This window comes from Asterias rubens, chromosome 2 (assembly GCF_902459465.1).
Source record: "Asterias rubens chromosome 2, eAstRub1.3, whole genome shotgun sequence".
Classification (NCBI taxonomy): domain Eukaryota; kingdom Metazoa; phylum Echinodermata; class Asteroidea; order Forcipulatida; family Asteriidae; genus Asterias; species Asterias rubens.
In genome coordinates this window covers 13,857,003-13,875,160 of record NC_047063.1, presented here as the reverse complement: position 1 = coordinate 13,875,160, position 18,158 = coordinate 13,857,003, and the positions used below count along the sequence as shown (strand labels likewise).

At 38.7% G+C, this 18,158-nt stretch overlaps 1 long non-coding RNA gene across 1 annotated transcript in view; it reads right to left on the bottom strand.

The window, feature by feature from the left end:
- LOC117307129 overlaps positions 1–13,736 on the bottom strand; it is a 48,811-nt gene extending 35,075 nt beyond the window's left edge. Inside the window, exons 1-3 of the long non-coding RNA XR_004521032.1 lie at positions 13,582–13,736; positions 12,634–12,770; positions 11,511–11,613 (exon numbers count right to left, since the gene is read on the bottom strand). This is a non-coding gene — a long non-coding RNA (uncharacterized LOC117307129). The remainder of the gene's footprint in view (positions 1–11,510; positions 11,614–12,633; positions 12,771–13,581) is intronic.
- Positions 13,737–18,158: the final 4,422 nt, after the last annotated feature.

Below are 18,158 nucleotides of genomic sequence, written 5' to 3'. Positions count from 1 at the left end.
TCTTGAATTAATGACACAAAAGGCAAAATTTACCATCGGTTAGTGTAGTCCAGAAAGGCCCTAGAATGTACACTCTGTTTGTAAACGGAGTTCTCATCCTCTATAGAATCCTTTAAAAATAAAGATTCAACCTACAGACATGACAGAGATTGCTATTCTACAGTTAGTCCATGTGCAAGTAGAGGATTCAGGGACATGGACATGTATATGACTATAAACTGATCAGGTACACCTTAAAGACCTGCTTGAACGAAAATGTCAAGTCGTGAACTTTGCTGAATTCCACTTAAAATGTTTTCGATGAATAAGAAAATCGAGTCATACGATTATAAATAGGTTTCAATTGTGTAAAAAAACAGTCATTTTGTATGCCCTTGTCCAGAGCTTTTCTGCGAGATTTGCGAAAAGCCCCGTTACGTAATCACTCTCAAAACGTCATAAGTAGATAAAGCCGCTTTGTTGCAGCGTGGATGTATAACAAAGCAAACTCCCACAAATGACGTCAGCGGCATTGTCCTTTGACGCCCCCTCTCAACGGCAGAAGTGTTTTTAGTTTTTCAAAAAACCTTTAGGTAGGGGCCTGATTTTTTACTCGATAATTACGAAAAGTTCAGAAGTGTACACATATCAAAATTACATTAAAATGGTGAACAAGTGCATTATAAACAAGTAAGAATACCATTTCTGTTGAAAACATTCCGCTCAGGTAGCTGTTTAAGTGTCAAAGACCAGTATTCTCACTTGCTGTACATCCCAACAATAACAAACCTGTGCAACGTTGGCTCAATTGGTAATCGAAGTTGCAAGAGAAAAATTAAAGAAAAACACCCTCAAGTGTTGCACAAATCTGAACAAAAGGCCTCTGTGATTTGAGTGAGACGTTACTAGCTCAAAAAGTATGTTACTTCAGACAGAGGGCACCGTTTCTCCCAATGTTTTATACTATCCACAGCTCTCCATCACTCCTAACCAAGTAATTTTTTTATGCTAGCAATTTGTTTGAGTATTTACAAATAGTCGCCAAGGCTTTTTTTTTAACTGTCTTGACAAAACCTTGTGTATCTTGAAAAAAAAAGAAAAAAAATACACCAGTAACTATGTAGATTGTAGGTCAGTTGATTTCACCGCTTTGCTCTTTTCAAATTATTCATGCATCAGTCGAGACTAAATAATAAAAAAACTGTACCTCCTAGCAATTCAATCCAACTTACAAAGGCCAAGGTCGACTTTCTAATTTGTAACAGTTGACCCTTTCACCAGGGTACAATAACCACACTACGCGCAAAACACCGAAATGCCGACATTGTTTCTTGATTGCTTTACGTTCCGAGACAACTAAACCGCGTATATGTAAGTGTCGCTCCATCGATTCTGCTCTCCTCAACCAACAAACCACCGTTTACTCAGCTGATGTCCTTAATAAAGACAGTTCCGGATTTTAATCATGAGAGTTCAGAAAAAAAAGTAATTTGCTGGCTTGATTGGCTTACTGGGGCTAATCTCATGGTTGGCGTTTATTGATCAGGGCAGCCTTGAGTATATAGACTGGATTGTGTAGTTAACATTAAGTGAGCCAATTTAGGCATGCTAACATCATTGATTGATAAGGCAGAAAAAATGTTGGGATTTGGTTGTTGTTGTTTTTGTGTAGTGTGGCGAATTTTCTAACCAGCACCCTGTTGGCATTAACAAAGATTGTCCTACATACGTACACATGGTGTATAGTTTAATAGACATTTCAGGCTATTTAATAATACAAAATCAGATTTTTCCTACGGCAAACAAATCGGAAAACAGACTAAAGTAGAATGAATATAATGCCTGCCTCATAAGAACCTCTCCATGTGTAGTGTTCAAAAATGTGTAATTTTTTTAAAATAAAGTTGACCCATTTCACTGTTCAAAGGCATTTCTTATGACCAAACAGATACTTCTGACAAGCCCCTGCAAAACATCAGTGGAAGACAAGTTCAAAGACATTATATAAAATCTGAAGAATTTTGCAAAGTTTTGCAAAGGATTGAATACAGGAATGCAGCACTTCATATAAATCATCATCTATTCAAGCTCCAACTTATCTTTGCCAGATGCAACCTCCTCCCCACACCATCGGTCTTTGTATTTACATATTAAGTTCTACTTCAGCTGTAGTTTTGAACACCCCCAATCACATGCAAATTTAGGCTCTAAAGCTTTTGCAGCAAAAGGGCCAAAAATGCTGCTGGAACAGTTATCCTGAATCTGTTTGATAAGTCAATACCCTGAGCTATTTTGAATCTTAATTAATAACCCACCTCTGTCCTAAGTTAAGCTAATGTGTATTATTGTTACATTTGATTGTTATCCTTTGTGAAATGTGTAGTTTTGTACCTTTTCTTCGGTTGCCTTTGTGTTTCTTAAGTGCTTCGTATTGAATAAGGTTGTTATTATCATATTATTATTAAAGACACTGGACACTATTGGTAATTGTCAAAGACCAGTCTTCTCACTTGGTGTATCTCAACATATGCATAAAATAGCAAACCTGTGAAAATTTGAGCTCAAGCGGTCATCAAAATTGCGAGATAATAATGAAAGAAAAACATCCTTGTCACACAGAGTTGTGTGCTTTCAGATGTTTGATTTCGAGACCTCAAATTCTAAATCTGAGGTCTCAAAATCAAATTCGTAGAAAATTACATCTTTGTCGAAAACTACTTCACTTCAGAGGGAGCCGCTTCTCACAATGTTTTATACTACCAACTTCTCCCCATTACCCGTTACCAAGTAAGGATTTATGTTAAAGGAACACGTTGCCTGGATCGGTTGAGTTGTTCTTTGAAAAGTGTTTGTAACCGTTTGTTATAAAATACATATGGTTAGAAAGATATGTTTAAAAAGTAGAATACAATGATCCACACACATTTGCGAACTAACACGGTCGACTGTGTTAGTCGACGAGTTAAAAAGAAAACCACGCAAGTTCGAGTGATACATGTGTGACCTCACCAAGGTTTTAAAGGAACACGTTGCCTTGGATCGGACGAGTTGGTCTATAAAAAAGCGTTTGTAACCGTTTGTTATAAAATGCATATGGATAGAAAGATCTTTTAAAATACAATGATCCACACAAATTTTGCCATCCATAAATGGCCGACCGTGTTAGTCGACGAGGTAAAAGGAAAACTGTGCATTTTCGAGGCATGTTTGTGTGGATCATTGTATTCTCCTTTTAAAATATCTTTTTAATCATATGCATTTTATAACAAACGGTTACAAACGTATTTCAAAGATCAACTCGACTGATTCAAGGCAACGTGTTCCTTTAATAATTATTTTGAGTAATTACCAATAGTCTCCACTGCCTTTAAAGAACTTATTGCTCAATGTATAATGGGTTTCTGGTAATCATTGGAGCCAGTTTGTATGAAGCGGGTGTGACTTACTTATAAATATGATAAAAGTACAATGGACATGACCTCGTCTTTTCATATTTGAAATTTTTAAAAGCGGTGCTCCCCTTCCAAATGACTCCCATGGAAATGTGAGCTTTTAGCAATTACCACCTAGTGATTAGCAGTACTTTGATTAATTACAGTCAGTAACGGGATGCTACTAATCAATGGGGCATTAAAAGCCTCTACATTACAGGAAAACATACTCCTGTATTGATTGGACACAATGGACCGTTTACTTTGAGCAACTGCTTTTAATTATCTGCTTTAACGATAACACTGACACCAACACCAGCCTGGAAGATCGGATCCAAAAGACCGAATCTGGGACCTAAAAGTCCAAAACTTGAGACCAAGGGGGAGACCTGGAAGACTGTGAGCAGGGGCTGATTTCACACAGAGCTAAGATTGAACTTAACTGTAAATCAATCATAGTAGCTAAGTAAAGTGTGATGTCACAACACAAATCACTGGGGTTGTACTGAAAATTTGTCTTGCGATGAATTTCATTGCTTTGTGAAATCGGCACCAGGTCCTGGAATGCCAAGACTGTTGTTTTCCTTCAGTGAAAACAAAATGCCTTCCCCTTGTAAATGACTCCCATCGAAAGGAGAGCTTTTAACAAGTAGTGATTAGCAGTACTTTGATCAATTACAGTAAGTAACAAACTGTCATTTATACATGCATTAACCAATGGGGCAATACCAGCCTCTCCATTACAGGAAAACACCCTCCTGTATCGACCAGACAAATGGATCATTTACACTCAGCAAGTCCTTAATTGTTTTTTTTTATAACACTGAGAGCAAGAAAAGGAACTGGATATGAGCGAGAACTGAAAGTCCAACACTGAGACCACGAACTGGTCCTGATTTCATAGAGCTGCTTCAGCAGCAAACATTGCTTAACAATTTAATTTTCTGCTTAGCAGGAATGTATAGGATACCAGTCACTAATTGTGCAAGTGACATTGTAGTTTGGCTGTTAACCATATCATGGTTTGTCTACTTTTGTTGTGCCGAGATACTTCATAAGCAGCTCTATGAAATTTGGCTCATGGCCCAGGACCCAGAACATAGAAACTGGGACCTACATAAAAGTCCAAGACTGAGACCAAGATGGAGACTTATATTAGAAGTCCAAGACTAAGACCAGGACTTCAAACCAGGATCTGGACATCCTCGTCTAAAACAAAGACTGAGAATGAGACCAGGACCTTAAAGTTCAAGTCTTGGATCAAGGAGAGACCTGGAACTCCAAGACCAAGTCTCAAGCAGAGACCTGGAACTCCAAGACCAAGTCTCAAGGAGAGACCTGGAACTCCAAGACCAAGTCTCAAGGAGAGACCTGGAACTCCAAGACCAAGTCTCAAGGAGAGACCTGGAACTCCAAGACCAAGTCTCAAGGAGAGACCTGGAACTCCAAGACCAAGTCTCAAGGAGAGACCTGGAACTCCAAGACCAAGTCTCAAGGAGAGACCTGGAACTCCAAGACCAAGTCTCAAGGAGAGACCTGGAACTCCAAGACCAAGTCTCAAGGAGAGACCTGGAACTCCAAGACCAAGTCTAAGGTTGAGACCAGAACCTGAACGCTTTGCGTTCAAGCGTCAAACGTCAGAAATATATTTTAAAATGTCAGATATTGATCGAAGTTCTGAAAGCACTTGGGTCAATTCACTTCAAATTATAAATATGACAAATGGCAGCGCTGCTTTCTATCCAAATTTGAAAAAATTTTGGTCATAACAAGTTTTTAACTAAATTTTTTACACACCATACCATACCACACCACACTATATACGATATTTTCAATAGATTTTAAAGGCACTGTACAATATTGGTACATGTAGTTACTCAAATTAAATGTTAGCATAAAAACTTACTTGGTAACGAGCAATGGAGAGCTGTTGGTAGTATAAAACATTTTAAGTAATGGGTTCCTCTGAAGTATCGTAGTTTTTGAGAAAGAAGTAATTTCTCACTAAAATATTTGAATTTAATAAGATCAGCTGAGGTCTCAAATTCAAGGCATTCGAAAGCACACAACTTGTGGGACAAGGGTGTTTTTAGTCTTCCACTATTCTCTTGCAACTTTAATAACCAATCAAGTCAAAATTTTCACAGGTTTGTTATTTTATGCATATGTTGAGAAACATCAAGTGAGAAGGCTGGTCTTTGAACAAAGGTGTCCAGCCAAGACGCATGTCCTATTTTTCAAAGAATTTATTCCTTTCAGTGTGCTGTACTTTCACATGTATATTTCACCCGTCTTGTACTTTTGTCAGACTGTTTCAAGTTTGGTTTATTTGGTTTGTGTGCTTTGAGAGGAGCTGCAAGTTCCATCCAAGGTTTCCAAAAGTACAGTTGTACATACATGTATCATAAGGTTCAAAAACACACAAGCCCTTCTCACACTGACTCTATTGATTCAATGCACATCCGCGTCTTCCAAAATAGTGTCTTCCTATTCACTGCGACATCGCTCAAGAATTGTGCTTTAGTGGGGAAACCTCAACAGGAGCCACCTGGCCGTCCGTAGCCTCACAGGAACAAAGACTCAGAAGCCTTGCCTCATTAGGAGGGCAGATGGTTAGTTGTTGAGGACATCCGTCGTGTAATTAGTGATAGATTGTTAAATCCTCCGATCAGAAGCCCTCTGTGCTGACCCTAATTTTTGTATTTATTATTATTGTTACTATTATTATTCTTCTGGTAAAATAAGGATGCCTCGATAAGAAAACGTAATCACTGTAGCTTGCAGGCATGAGGGAACATGTCTTTGCTAATGTAAGTTCATGTAGGCTATGCGAACCTCGAACAGAGGGGAAAACTCTATCTCTCTTCCACATCAAAGTGGTCTGAGTTCTTTAACATGCACTACCAATCCTGGTACAACGGGCTACGCCTTAATGTCCCATCCGAAGGACAAAGCACCTATGTTTGGGATGACTGGGACTCAAACCCACAACCTCCACAAAAGGTTTTGACACAGAGAGATTTCTCAAAACAGGCTAAAAGAGTTGTAAAAGATTAATGAGTGAAAAAACCCATTAGAAATCCCTAAAAAATGTGTTGATTTTTCAATTCATCTGTATTAGGCCTGGAATTTCATCTTTGAGAGGACAAGGCAATTTTAACTTTGCAAAGAGTGGAAAACTTTCAAAATGGGTGGGAAACCTTTGAGGGGCACTAAGGCCAAGACCAGGGCAACATGAAAGGCTGTGACCTCTGTGTAATTCCAGGCCTGCCAAATGCTTCCAGCGATGTGTAGATGTAAAACAAACCTTATAACATCAATTTTGATTGGGTGAGCAGCTCCATGGGAAAAGCCATTCTATCTCTGAACTTTGGTTTTTGTGTTTCTGGATAGTTTTTAGGGAAACTTCTGTTGCAGTATCACATACATGTACATGTACGCCTGTTGTGTACATGCAAAGGTTTTCAAACATAATCAAATCCCTCCCTCTGCATAAAGTGCACACTAATCATCAGACTCCATGTTAATTAATGAGTACACGATGGCAAAGAGGGAGAGGAAACGCTAGCTGTCGATCAATGGACTGGACAGCAGGAAAGCCTGGTGGTCAAATCAATCAATGTCTAACCCGGGGGTAAGACACTCGGACATGGTCAATGGTGCGGCCAGTTAGGAATGTATTGACTGCTTGGTAGAACAGGCAGTAACAGCAGAGAGCTATTTTGTGTATTCAGGATTTTATAATGAGACTATTTAGCAGGCATGTTGGGGAGGAGGTTGAGGTGTTTTAACAAGGGAATGCAGTTAGTGTTCTTTATGGATGAGTCGAGGTGGCAGAATTAGATACTGAGGTTTTGAACTCAAGCATCTGAAATCACACAACTTTGTGGCCACCATATCTCCCAAAAGAAAGGCTAATTGCAAAAAAGCTGTAGTTTTGTCCAAATTCACCCTCCCTACCCAAGCTTACCATCATTGGAAAGAGACAAATGTGATCTTCCAAAAAAAGAGAGAGGAAACACAGGCTGTCGATCAATGGACTGGACAGCAGGAAAGCCTGGTGGTCAAATCAATCAATGTCTAACCCGGGGGTAAGACACTCGGACATGGTCAATGGTGCGGCCAGTTAGGAATGTATTGACTGCTTGATAGAACAGGCAGTAACAGCAGCGAGCTAATATACTGTGATCTGTATATTCAGCATTTTAAAGTGAGACTATTTAGTAGACATGTTGGAGAGGAGGTTGAGGCATATAACAAAGAAATGCAGTTGGTGTTCATTATGGATGAATCAAGGGATATGCCTCAACTAGGCCTGGGCGAATAATTTGAATATCTGGTTAATGGCGAATAGCTTTTCCTAACCGTAACTACGAATATCGTTTTTGACCTAACCGTATATCCGCAAGGGGCGCGGATACCTACATGTATTAATAAACCAGATAGTCCTCTAATTACAACCAAGTAACCGGTTTCCTATTATCCAAAACAGCACAAAATAAATATTTAACTATGCTCACCTCCTTAAATGACATTTCAAACGTTTTTTGTTGAAAGATTTCCAAAGTTTCCCTTCTATACGTAGAGTCAATCACGATATCAAAAGAAAAAGCGAATCGCCACCTTTAAATTAGATCCGTTTTTTTTAATGAATGAACCGAGTGACACTGTCAAAAACTCATATCAAACCGTCCATACATGCACGTCACCAGGTTTCCTAACACACAGGTCAATGGGTCACAAGATCCCATTTACAAATGAACGACCACAAGCGAACAGCACCCTCTAGCGGTCGTGACTCTCACTACCTTAAGCCTGTAAATACTGGGAAAACAAATATTTGAATATCCGGTTAATTTTGGATAGTTGGCCAGCGGTTAAACAAACACCAAATTTCACTATTCACCCAGCACTAGCCTCAACACTTTTAAACTTCCTGCAAAACATCTACAAGTCATCAATATGCAAATGGTTCATTATATCTTATTCGTGACTAAATTTCAGGCAGGCTTTTGACTCCATCACTATCATACTGGCGACTTTGGTCAACTAAACTTAGACACAAAAAGCCTGAACACAAAGACCATATAAGCAGTTTTGAGATATGGTGGACACAATACGATAGCACTGTAAGGCTTGGGTAAATCTGTCTGTATTGTACCCAAATTGAACAGTGCACTCCTATAGTGGCCACCATATCTCCCAAAAGAAAGGCTAATTGCAAAAAAGCTGTAGTTTTGTCCAAATTCACACTCCATACCCAAGCTTACCATCATTGGAAAGAGACAAATGTGATCTTCAAAAAAAAGAGAGAGGAAACACAGGCTGTCGATCAATGGACTGGACAGCAGGAAATCCTGGTGGTCAAATCAATCAATGTCTAACCCGGGGGTAAGACACTCGGACATGGTCAATGGTGCGGCCAGTTAGGAATGTATTGACTGCTTGATAGGACAGGCAGTAACAGCAGCGAGCTAATATACTGTGATTCGTATATTCAGCATTTTAAAGTGAGACTATTTAGTATGCATGTTGGGGAGGAGGTTGAGGCGTTTAACAAGGCCGGGAATGCAGTTAGTGTTCTTTATGGATGAATCAAAGTATAAATAATAAGTATAAATGAATTTACTGCAATACACATACATGTCATCATAATGCAAATGGTTCATTATTTGAAAGGAAATTCAATAAGAGTTTATTACTTAATTTGCTGTAAAACAATAACTTCAAGGCGATAACAGCGTTTGTAACAAATGAAAGCTTTCTGTTGTGTTAGAGCTTGTGCTTGAGTGGTCAAACCATTTGGTCACCAGTGGTTGTTTATGTCAAAATAACTTGGTATACATGTAGGAAGTTCCAAGGTGCAATTTCTTTTATTAAACCAGAAACCAGATAGTTTTAGCAAGGTTATGGCATTTCGTGTGAAAGGACAACAATATCTGGACCAAGGTCCCTTGTGGATTCTTCTCAAATTGTCCATACTTTATGGACAGTATACGTACATGTTTAGTATCCTTTCACTCGAGATGCATTTGGTAAAATTCCACAACCATCCTAAAATTAAGCAAGGGACCCTTGTTAAAAGTGCTATTGTGTGAAAGAGCTTAAAGACATCTTCTCCTGGCAATAACCACAACAACAAAAATGTTCAACTTCATCGGCTCTGATGGATTTGTCCGATGTTAGAATGATTTTTAACTATTAAGCTCTCAGGGCATTTATGCACAATCCAAAAAACATGGGGTCGCACACAATCAACTCATACGTTGTAGACATTGCTAATTCTTTAAAAAAAAAAAAATTTTTAAATCAACTCAAGTTACAGTATGGATACAGCTTCCAACTCATTTAGTCAAAATCAATAAAATGTGTTCCTCGTTGGAATAACAAACTGAAGCAAATCTGACATGACGGCCACCGATCAATACTGACTGAATTTTAAGATTCTATGTACACAGATGCGACTGATTTAATTTTGTAGGGGGATAGATCTAGAGGACGGACTATGTTGTTTTCCGCAAAATGGAATTGTGCAAATAATAGTGACTTTTCTGTACAGTCAAACTACAACTTTATTTCTCTATGTAATCAGGCCTGAAATGCCTGTTTTTGTGACATGTTGTAAAACACCACATGATTGTTAAACATTTGTTCATCTGAACAGGGTAAGATTTTTTAGGGAACTTTCTGCCGAATTTCTCCAGCTTCTTGTACTCGGTCATTACCATTGTTTTCAACCACAATCCTCATGTGCATTTGAATGTACACAGACAAAAACACAAGATAACACCAATATTTTGTTTTTCTATACGACATTTCCACTCCTACACATGTATGTCACACTTTTGTGCCCATTACTGTGGAATTGCCCAGATATGACTTTCAGAAATGCTTGCTAGGGGAACCAATGTGTAGGGTTCAAAACAGTTTTGAAATTTACTTCTACAATGTATATATGCCCCTTCAGCCCCGATACTTCATGGAGGCAATAAAGGACTGCTCCATGTCCCCTGGTTATTGCCTTGGTGCCCTGGCCTTTACTTCATGGAGAAAATGCCTTGGTGCCCTTGCCCTTCCAAAAATAAAGCATACAGGCCTGCTACTTTTGCTCTATGTCCAGACAACATGTAAAACAAACATCAACTATTATATCAATATTTCCTGACCCAAACTACAGCACTTCAGCGAGTAATATTTTAAGGTAAGCTTTCTACTATCATTATCTTCAAACTGTGTAAGTTTAATGTAAATTTGTGGACATTGTGTTTTGTGTTACAAAAAGTAGCCAAACCCTTTAAGGGCAAACCACGAGTAGGAGCTACTGCCAGGCATAAAAGGCTTACAAAACAGAACACCAATCCAGTTCTACATCTATGACTATAAATGAAAATTTATTCAATGTACATCTAGCGCTAATGTTGATAGTCTCCATATTTCTTCAATACCTTCGTTTGGGGGTGCCAGTCAGAAGCTATTGACTCATTTCACCTGACGTCATCATCAGATTAATCTTGGATGCGCCATTTTGGTGGTCAATGTCAACGTGTGTTTTTCCATGGTGATTCAGTGAAGTGCGCATTTTAGGCGACGCAGCGTTTACACCTAAACCTATTGACCACCAACATGGTGAGCGTGCCACCAGTCGCCGCGTGTGTCGCGCGTGCAAGAGGTCAATTCAACCTATAACTGCCATAAAACCAGGGATCACACCCAAGATTATGGTACATCCTGGGAAGCGGAAGCAGAGGGATCAGGTAAAGAGGATGCGCCTTCATGTTTCAAATATACAATGTAAGTACTACTAAACCACAAGGGAAACAGGGTACATTTCCAACAAGGTTTGGGTTGGACTACAGAGAGACCTCCTCAGGCCTCCGGATTCACATGCCAGCCCTCTAAAAACGGAGCTTTCTCGCCCTAGCACTTTACTTCACCAACAACATTTCACACTTATAATTTTCTGGTTGGCATTCTGAAAATGGAACCTGTGGATGTACATGTACCAAAATCATTTCAAAAACCCCAGAGCGGGCTAATATAAGTTCACTTTGTGAGAGAACTCATACCTGTCTGTTGGTATTTCAAGATGGAATAACTTACCGGAGAGCTAATGTGAATGATGACTGCTACACTTTGGTGTTCCTTGTCAATGGCATCCACGAAGTTCTCTCGATTAAGCTGGATCACTTTACCAAACAATGGTCTGGATTTCAGGAGGCAAACAGAATTAAACATCCATTTAGCGAGATTCATACAGAAAGTGTTATTCGATAAAAATAAATACACCAGGGAAAAAACATGTAGGTGTTTTAGAGGAAACTTTCCTCATTAAAGAGTGCCCAACATTGATAAGAGTACAAAATATCAATGCTCACAGACTTGCAAATAACTTGCATGGTACAATGATGGTGCTGGTCATGCTGGTTGAAAAAAACCTCCTTCATGTATGTGTATGAAATGTTACAGTTTTTGAAGAAATAAGTACAACAATTAGTTTGGATCTCGCAAGTCTTTTTTTCCCCTAATATTTTCTTGTGACTCAGAGGACCGATTAGGCTTGAACTATTACAGGTCCAATCCACCTCCACAGTACTTAAGCAGCATGCAGCATCAGAGTCCAGCTTTCTCCAGAAGACGATCTGGGTTCGATTTCACAAAGAGTTAGGACTAGTCCTAACTTAGGACTAGTCCTAGGAGAAATACAAATTGCATGGATAGTCCTAAGTTAGGATGAGTAACTGGTCCTAACTCAAGATAAGACTAGTCCTAACTCTTTATGAAATCCACCCCAGAGCATACTGATGGAAACGTCGAGTTGAAACCAACGGTTCTTTTCAGAACCACCCCAACTCATTAGAGATAGTCATTACATGGTGTTACCGCAAACCTTTCTATATAACAGGTTCGTTATGTTAGTTCATGTATTTGCCGGGTAACACATTATACATTGTAGCACTTTATCACACCCAGTGGGTGTCACATTGCATCCAGCATTGTTCTTGCAAGGTTCATGGAGCTACATTGGGAAGTATGATACCTACATGTATTCCTTTACAGCAATGTCATGGTTTGCAAGATGCTGTCACTACGCCTGGGCCTGAGCGACTAGTGCAACAAACTATAGGTCTTTAGAGCATGCACAACTCTTAAAAAATGGTAACAAGTACTTCCAAGCGGCAACATTTTGAGAGATGTGAAGGCAATGTGCCACTTCAATACTGACCGATTATGCTTCAGAGTGGCCATCATTTCTCGCATCCTCTGCTCTCTGTATTGCTTTAAGAATTCCTGATCGAAGCCAAGCATCATCATCTCCTCCTCCTCATCGTTCTGTTGGTCTTTAGCTTTTTCATCATCAAGCTGTCCAAAGAAGCAAACAAGAAAAGAAATGCATTGCTTACAAAGAAAAGAAGTGCATTGCTTACAAAAGGTCCTCAAAACTGGAATCAAAATGTTAGGAGGTATATGTTGAAATCAACTTGCAATAAGAACTAACTTTTGGTCCAAACAAATGCATGACCCTTATTATTAATAATAATAAACCGTATTTGTATATAGCGCATATCACTGCTAAGACCCTATGCGCTGGATAGGAAAAAAGGAGACAACAGGACAAGAAATACAAACGGAAAACAACTAGTGGTAAATGATGAATAGATGAGTATTATATAAATGGTCATCAATTCTTTTTAAATGGTTAATGCTCTTGAAAAAAAGGCACTGGACACTATTGGTAATTACTCAAAATAATTAAGCATAATATACTTATTTGGTAACGAGGAATGGAGAGGTGTTGAGAAACAACATGAGAAACGGCTCCCTCTAGTTTTTGAGAAAGAAATAATATCTCAGTAAATATATTTGAATTTAAATGTATTTCAAGACCTACATGTAGCGTGTACTGTGGTCTCGAAATCAAGCATCTGAAAGCACACAACTTCGTGTGACAAGGGTGTTTTTTCTTCCATTATTATCTTGCAACTTCGACGACCAGGTGAGCTCAAATTTTCTCAGGTTTGTTATTTTGTGCATGTTAACACCAACCAAGTGGGAAGACTGGTCTTTGGCAATTACCAAAGGTGTGCAGTCTTCACAACTTGTGTGACACTAATGAGTTATCACACACACAAAAAGTTACCCGACAATTTCTCTAAATCTAACCTCAGCTTACCTTTGCTTTTGTTCTTGCTCAGCCCCGAGATTTTCGAGCAATAAACTCGTAATGGTCAAAGACTCCAGAGCCATCTACAACCTCCCATTTCCGTGAAACTCGTGATGTTTTCGGAACAGTTTTTTTAAAGTATCGTTTCTTCACGAAGCGGCCATGTTGACCGAACGGAAGCTAGCACAGTATTAAGCCCGAAATAGCCAGACGGGGTTTTCCCGATATACATAGCCAGCCGCGTATTCGGGAAATAGAACACATACAGTACAGGGAGGTGACACGATATCGCGTTTTGCTCAATTCTTTTAACCGAACGAATTTTGAAATAGTAAGCCCTAAATAATATAGCAATTTAATAACTAATGATTTTAAAGCAAAAAATAACAAACAGGTAATTAACTATTTGTAATAGAAATTTGCCGCAAATTACCGAGGCAAAGTTCGAGTCATTTTGTTATCATTGTGTCACTGCTGTTTTAGACCAGAATCTTTCAGACTGATATCATAGGCATTTCAAAAATCGAAGCGTGTAGCCTTGTTGCATTTTAGGGCAAAATTTGTTACATTTTAGGGCAAAATTTGTTACATTTTAGGGCAAAATTTGACAAGTACACAAGGCATACAGCCTTGTTGCATTTGAGGGCAAACTTGTTACATTTTAGGGCAAAATTTGATAAGTACACAAGGCTGTAGCCTTGTTGCAGTTGAGGGCAAACTTGTTAGTACATTTTAGGGCAAAATTTGACGAGTACACAAGGCTGTAGCCTTGTTGCAGTTGAGGGCAAATTTGTTGCATTTTCAGGCAAAATTTGAAAAGAACGAAGGCTGTATAGCCTTGTTGCATTTCAGGGCAAATTTATTTCATTTAAGAGCAAAATTTGATAAGCACACGGCTGTAGCCTCGTTGCATTTTAGGGCAAATTTGTTTTATTCTAGGGGAAAATTTGCCAAATACAGGCTTATATTATTGTTGCACTTAAGGGCAAATTTGTTGCATTTTCAGGCAAAATTTGATAAGTACACCATTCTGTATATAGCCTTGTCGCATGTTAGGGCAAATTCGTTTCATTTTAGTGCACAATTTTGCAAGCACACAAGGCTTATAGTTATGTTGCATTTTAGGGCAAATTTGTTGCATTTTCAGGCAAAATTTGATAAGTACACAAGGCTGTAGACTTGTTGCATTTGAGGGCAACTTGTTTCATTTTAGGGCATAATTTTCCACGTACACAAGGCTAATACAGTCTTGATGCATTTAAGGGCAACCTTGTTGCATTTTCAGGCAAAATTTGATAAGAACACAAGGCATTTTAGGGCAAATATGTTGCATTTTCAGGCATAATTTGCCAAGTTCACAAAGTTGGATTAAGGCAAGGGTAAGGGTTGGGTTCTGGCCAGGGTAAGGGCTAGTGTAAGGGTAGTGTTTGGTTAAGGCAGTTGAAGGGGTTTGGTGAGTATAAGTAGGCGTTATGGTTTATGATTTTAATGTAAAATGCAACATTCTTGCAACAAAATTCAAGCACATTGTGGACTTTAAGGACTTGAAGAAAGAAACAAAAGTTCTTCATTCAATACAAATGAGACAAGGTGAATCATCAAAATGCCAACCGGATATATTAAAAAACGTCAAATTTAAAATTAATCAACTAAATAAAAAAAAACAAATTGTCACACACTTACTGCATGCAGAGAGGATGGAGAAAACACCATCGGTTGTCGTGGTAACTTCCTCAAGGATGAGAGTGGAAGCCCTGGAAGAGTGGCAAATGTTACAAAGGAAGTATGTAAGTGAATTATTGTTGAGTCAGCTGCTTCAGAACGGCATCCAAGTCACGACTGTTGGGGGGGGGGGGGTTCAGATCAATTGCCGACATATCCTCCTTAAGACGGTAATTGCCTCCCAGTGATGAATTGCTTAAAGCAAAAGGCTCAACTCTGGTCTCTGGTTGAGTGGGTCCATTTTGAAATCCTCTCCGTCTTTCAAGGAATCCGCAGACTCACCTGTGGCAATTTTAAAAGCAATACAACACATCAATTAGCCAGATGACAGTTTTGTATATTTTGTATAACCTTGACAGCCCTTGACAGTGTGTATATGTCTAAAGATTTAAAACATTAAATAAATAAGATTAAGTTATGAGAATTGGTGGACATATTTTGATAGCACTAGCTGGTTTCTGTAAACTTGTTGGTATACATCCAGGCCTTGACATAACCCAAAGAACCCACAGTGATTCATGTGGTGCCCTGTGCCTTTGCTGTGGTGCCATGTACAAGGTTCCTGTAAAAATTTACATTTTCCTCATAAATGTGCACCTTACCAGAGGGAAATTGCTGTGCCCCTTCAAGATCGAAGTTTAAGTACATGTACATCCAAACCAACAAGTGCATTCATATTGTCTGCCTCAAGAAGGCTAAATGAAGGAGTAAACTTTTAACTCACACATTCTACCTTTCAAAAATTAACAAAAAACAGACTGTGAAAATGTCATCGAATTTGGAGGTCAAGTTTGAATTAAAAATTAGATTGTTATGGATTTTGTGCATGATCATATAACAGTACTGTACAGGCTTAATTTTTTCGCTGCAAATAAAATAAAATAAGGTTACTTTAGGGGTTTTCACAGGCAATTTCCCGTCTCTGGAAGCGATTTTTTTCTTAAACCTAAACCTAAAATAAAAGCCCTCAACTGTCTATAAAAATAGCCGATTCAAACTTAAATCTGAACGTTCATGTCAAATCAGATGCAGCGTCTTTATATTTTACAAGAATACCAGAGACAGAGTCACAAAAGTAAATCCATCTTGGCCACACAATCTTCGAGACGATTTCCCATGGCCCTGGAAAGAATAAGTGAGTTAAGGGAAGACTTACCTCTTCACTTCACAGTCAAGGGGCTAGTAGTAGAATATACATGTATAAGAAGCTCACTTCCACAGCACAAGGGTTCTGCGTCAATACAAAAATAGTTATTGTATGAAAATGTATAAAACGCAGAAGCTACCCCCCCCCCCGAAATTACAACATGCTTTACAAAGCAACTGGGACTATGTCAATATTAACTTGCATATGTGTGTGTGGAGTGTAACCTTGTGTGATATTGTCCCTGTGGCTGTCTGTTCAAAAGGGAAAAGTATAAAAGAATTGCTATCTACTTCACTGTTTTCGTACCATGGGTTCATTTCCATCTGCTCCGTTACTAAGTTTCAATAATCCAATTTGTTGTTCAATTAATTACCTGTAATCATCGACATATCTGTATCGTAACCCTGAGTCAGAATGAAATAAATGTTGTTGTTGCATTGTCATTTCAATGTGAACGAAAAATTGCACCACACCCCTTTATAACGAATCTCGTATCCTTTCTATGTGGTTATCCAAAATTGTAATAGTTGCTGAACCGCGAGAAAACCAATCTGGCCCCAGCAAACCTTCAAGGAACAAGCAAGTTTGTTGATGCCAAAGGTGGGCCAGGCGAGACGAAGTGAGAAACTCTTTACACCGTCTCAAAAACAAACATTCACAACGCTCTTCTTCCATCACAGACACAGAAGGAGAGAGAAAGCGCCAAATTAGTTTAGCCCACTTTGAACACGAGTCACGTTCGAGCTCTGACAGTCTGCACGCGTGATGGCAGTGCCGGAGCTACAACATGTTGGGCAACCTTAGTATTGGGGTTAAGTGTGGCATGTTCAATAACTGGGCCCATTTTCACAAAGGCTGTAAGCACTAAAACTTGCTAAGCACAGACAAGTATTGCTTAACAGAAAGAGGTAACCAGCCAACAATGTTTTTTTTCTTCCATTATTCTCTCGCAAACTCTACAAACATTATTGAGTTCAAATTTTCACAGGTTTGTAATTTTATGCAAATACTCAGATACACTTAGTGAGAAGACTGGTCTTTGGCAATTACCAAAGGTGTCCAGTGTCTTGAAGATTGATACACAGCAAAAAAACAATCTGAGCCCTTTGTGAAATTCGACCCCCAGTTTTCAATACATCACAGTCCATTTGAAATGGAAATAATATTTCAACGAAAGAAGAATAGTTTTCCTATCGACACAGGAATCTCCATTAACACTTAGCAGATTTTGTAGACGTTTTGTACATTGTCCAATTATCATTGTTTCGTTTAAAAAAGTGTAAGATAGTGCTCGAAAGTTCAATATGCTTTGTGCTTTTATAATGGCTTTGTATGAATATCACTTTGGAAGAACTTTCCAAATTGAGAATTTCTCTTTTTCATCAGATATCTTCGATTATCCTTCCTCCCTTTTGATTGACTATTCTTCTGTTATAAATTGTTAGAATAAAACAGTAAAATATTGTATAAAGTGCCCTATATTTTATGGATTTATTTGTTCGGGACTAAGCAATTAATTGTGACCGAGGAACGTGCAAATCAATATTGCTCCAGGGATCTAGCTCGCGTGTATATATAGGCTATATATAGTTTATGTAGTTGTCGGGTAACGATTTGCCCGATTTCATCTCGATCTTGTTATGAATCCAAGACGGGTATAGCAATCTTATCAAGTCGTTATTTCTGGCCGCCCGAAAGCAAGCTGTCAAAACTCTAC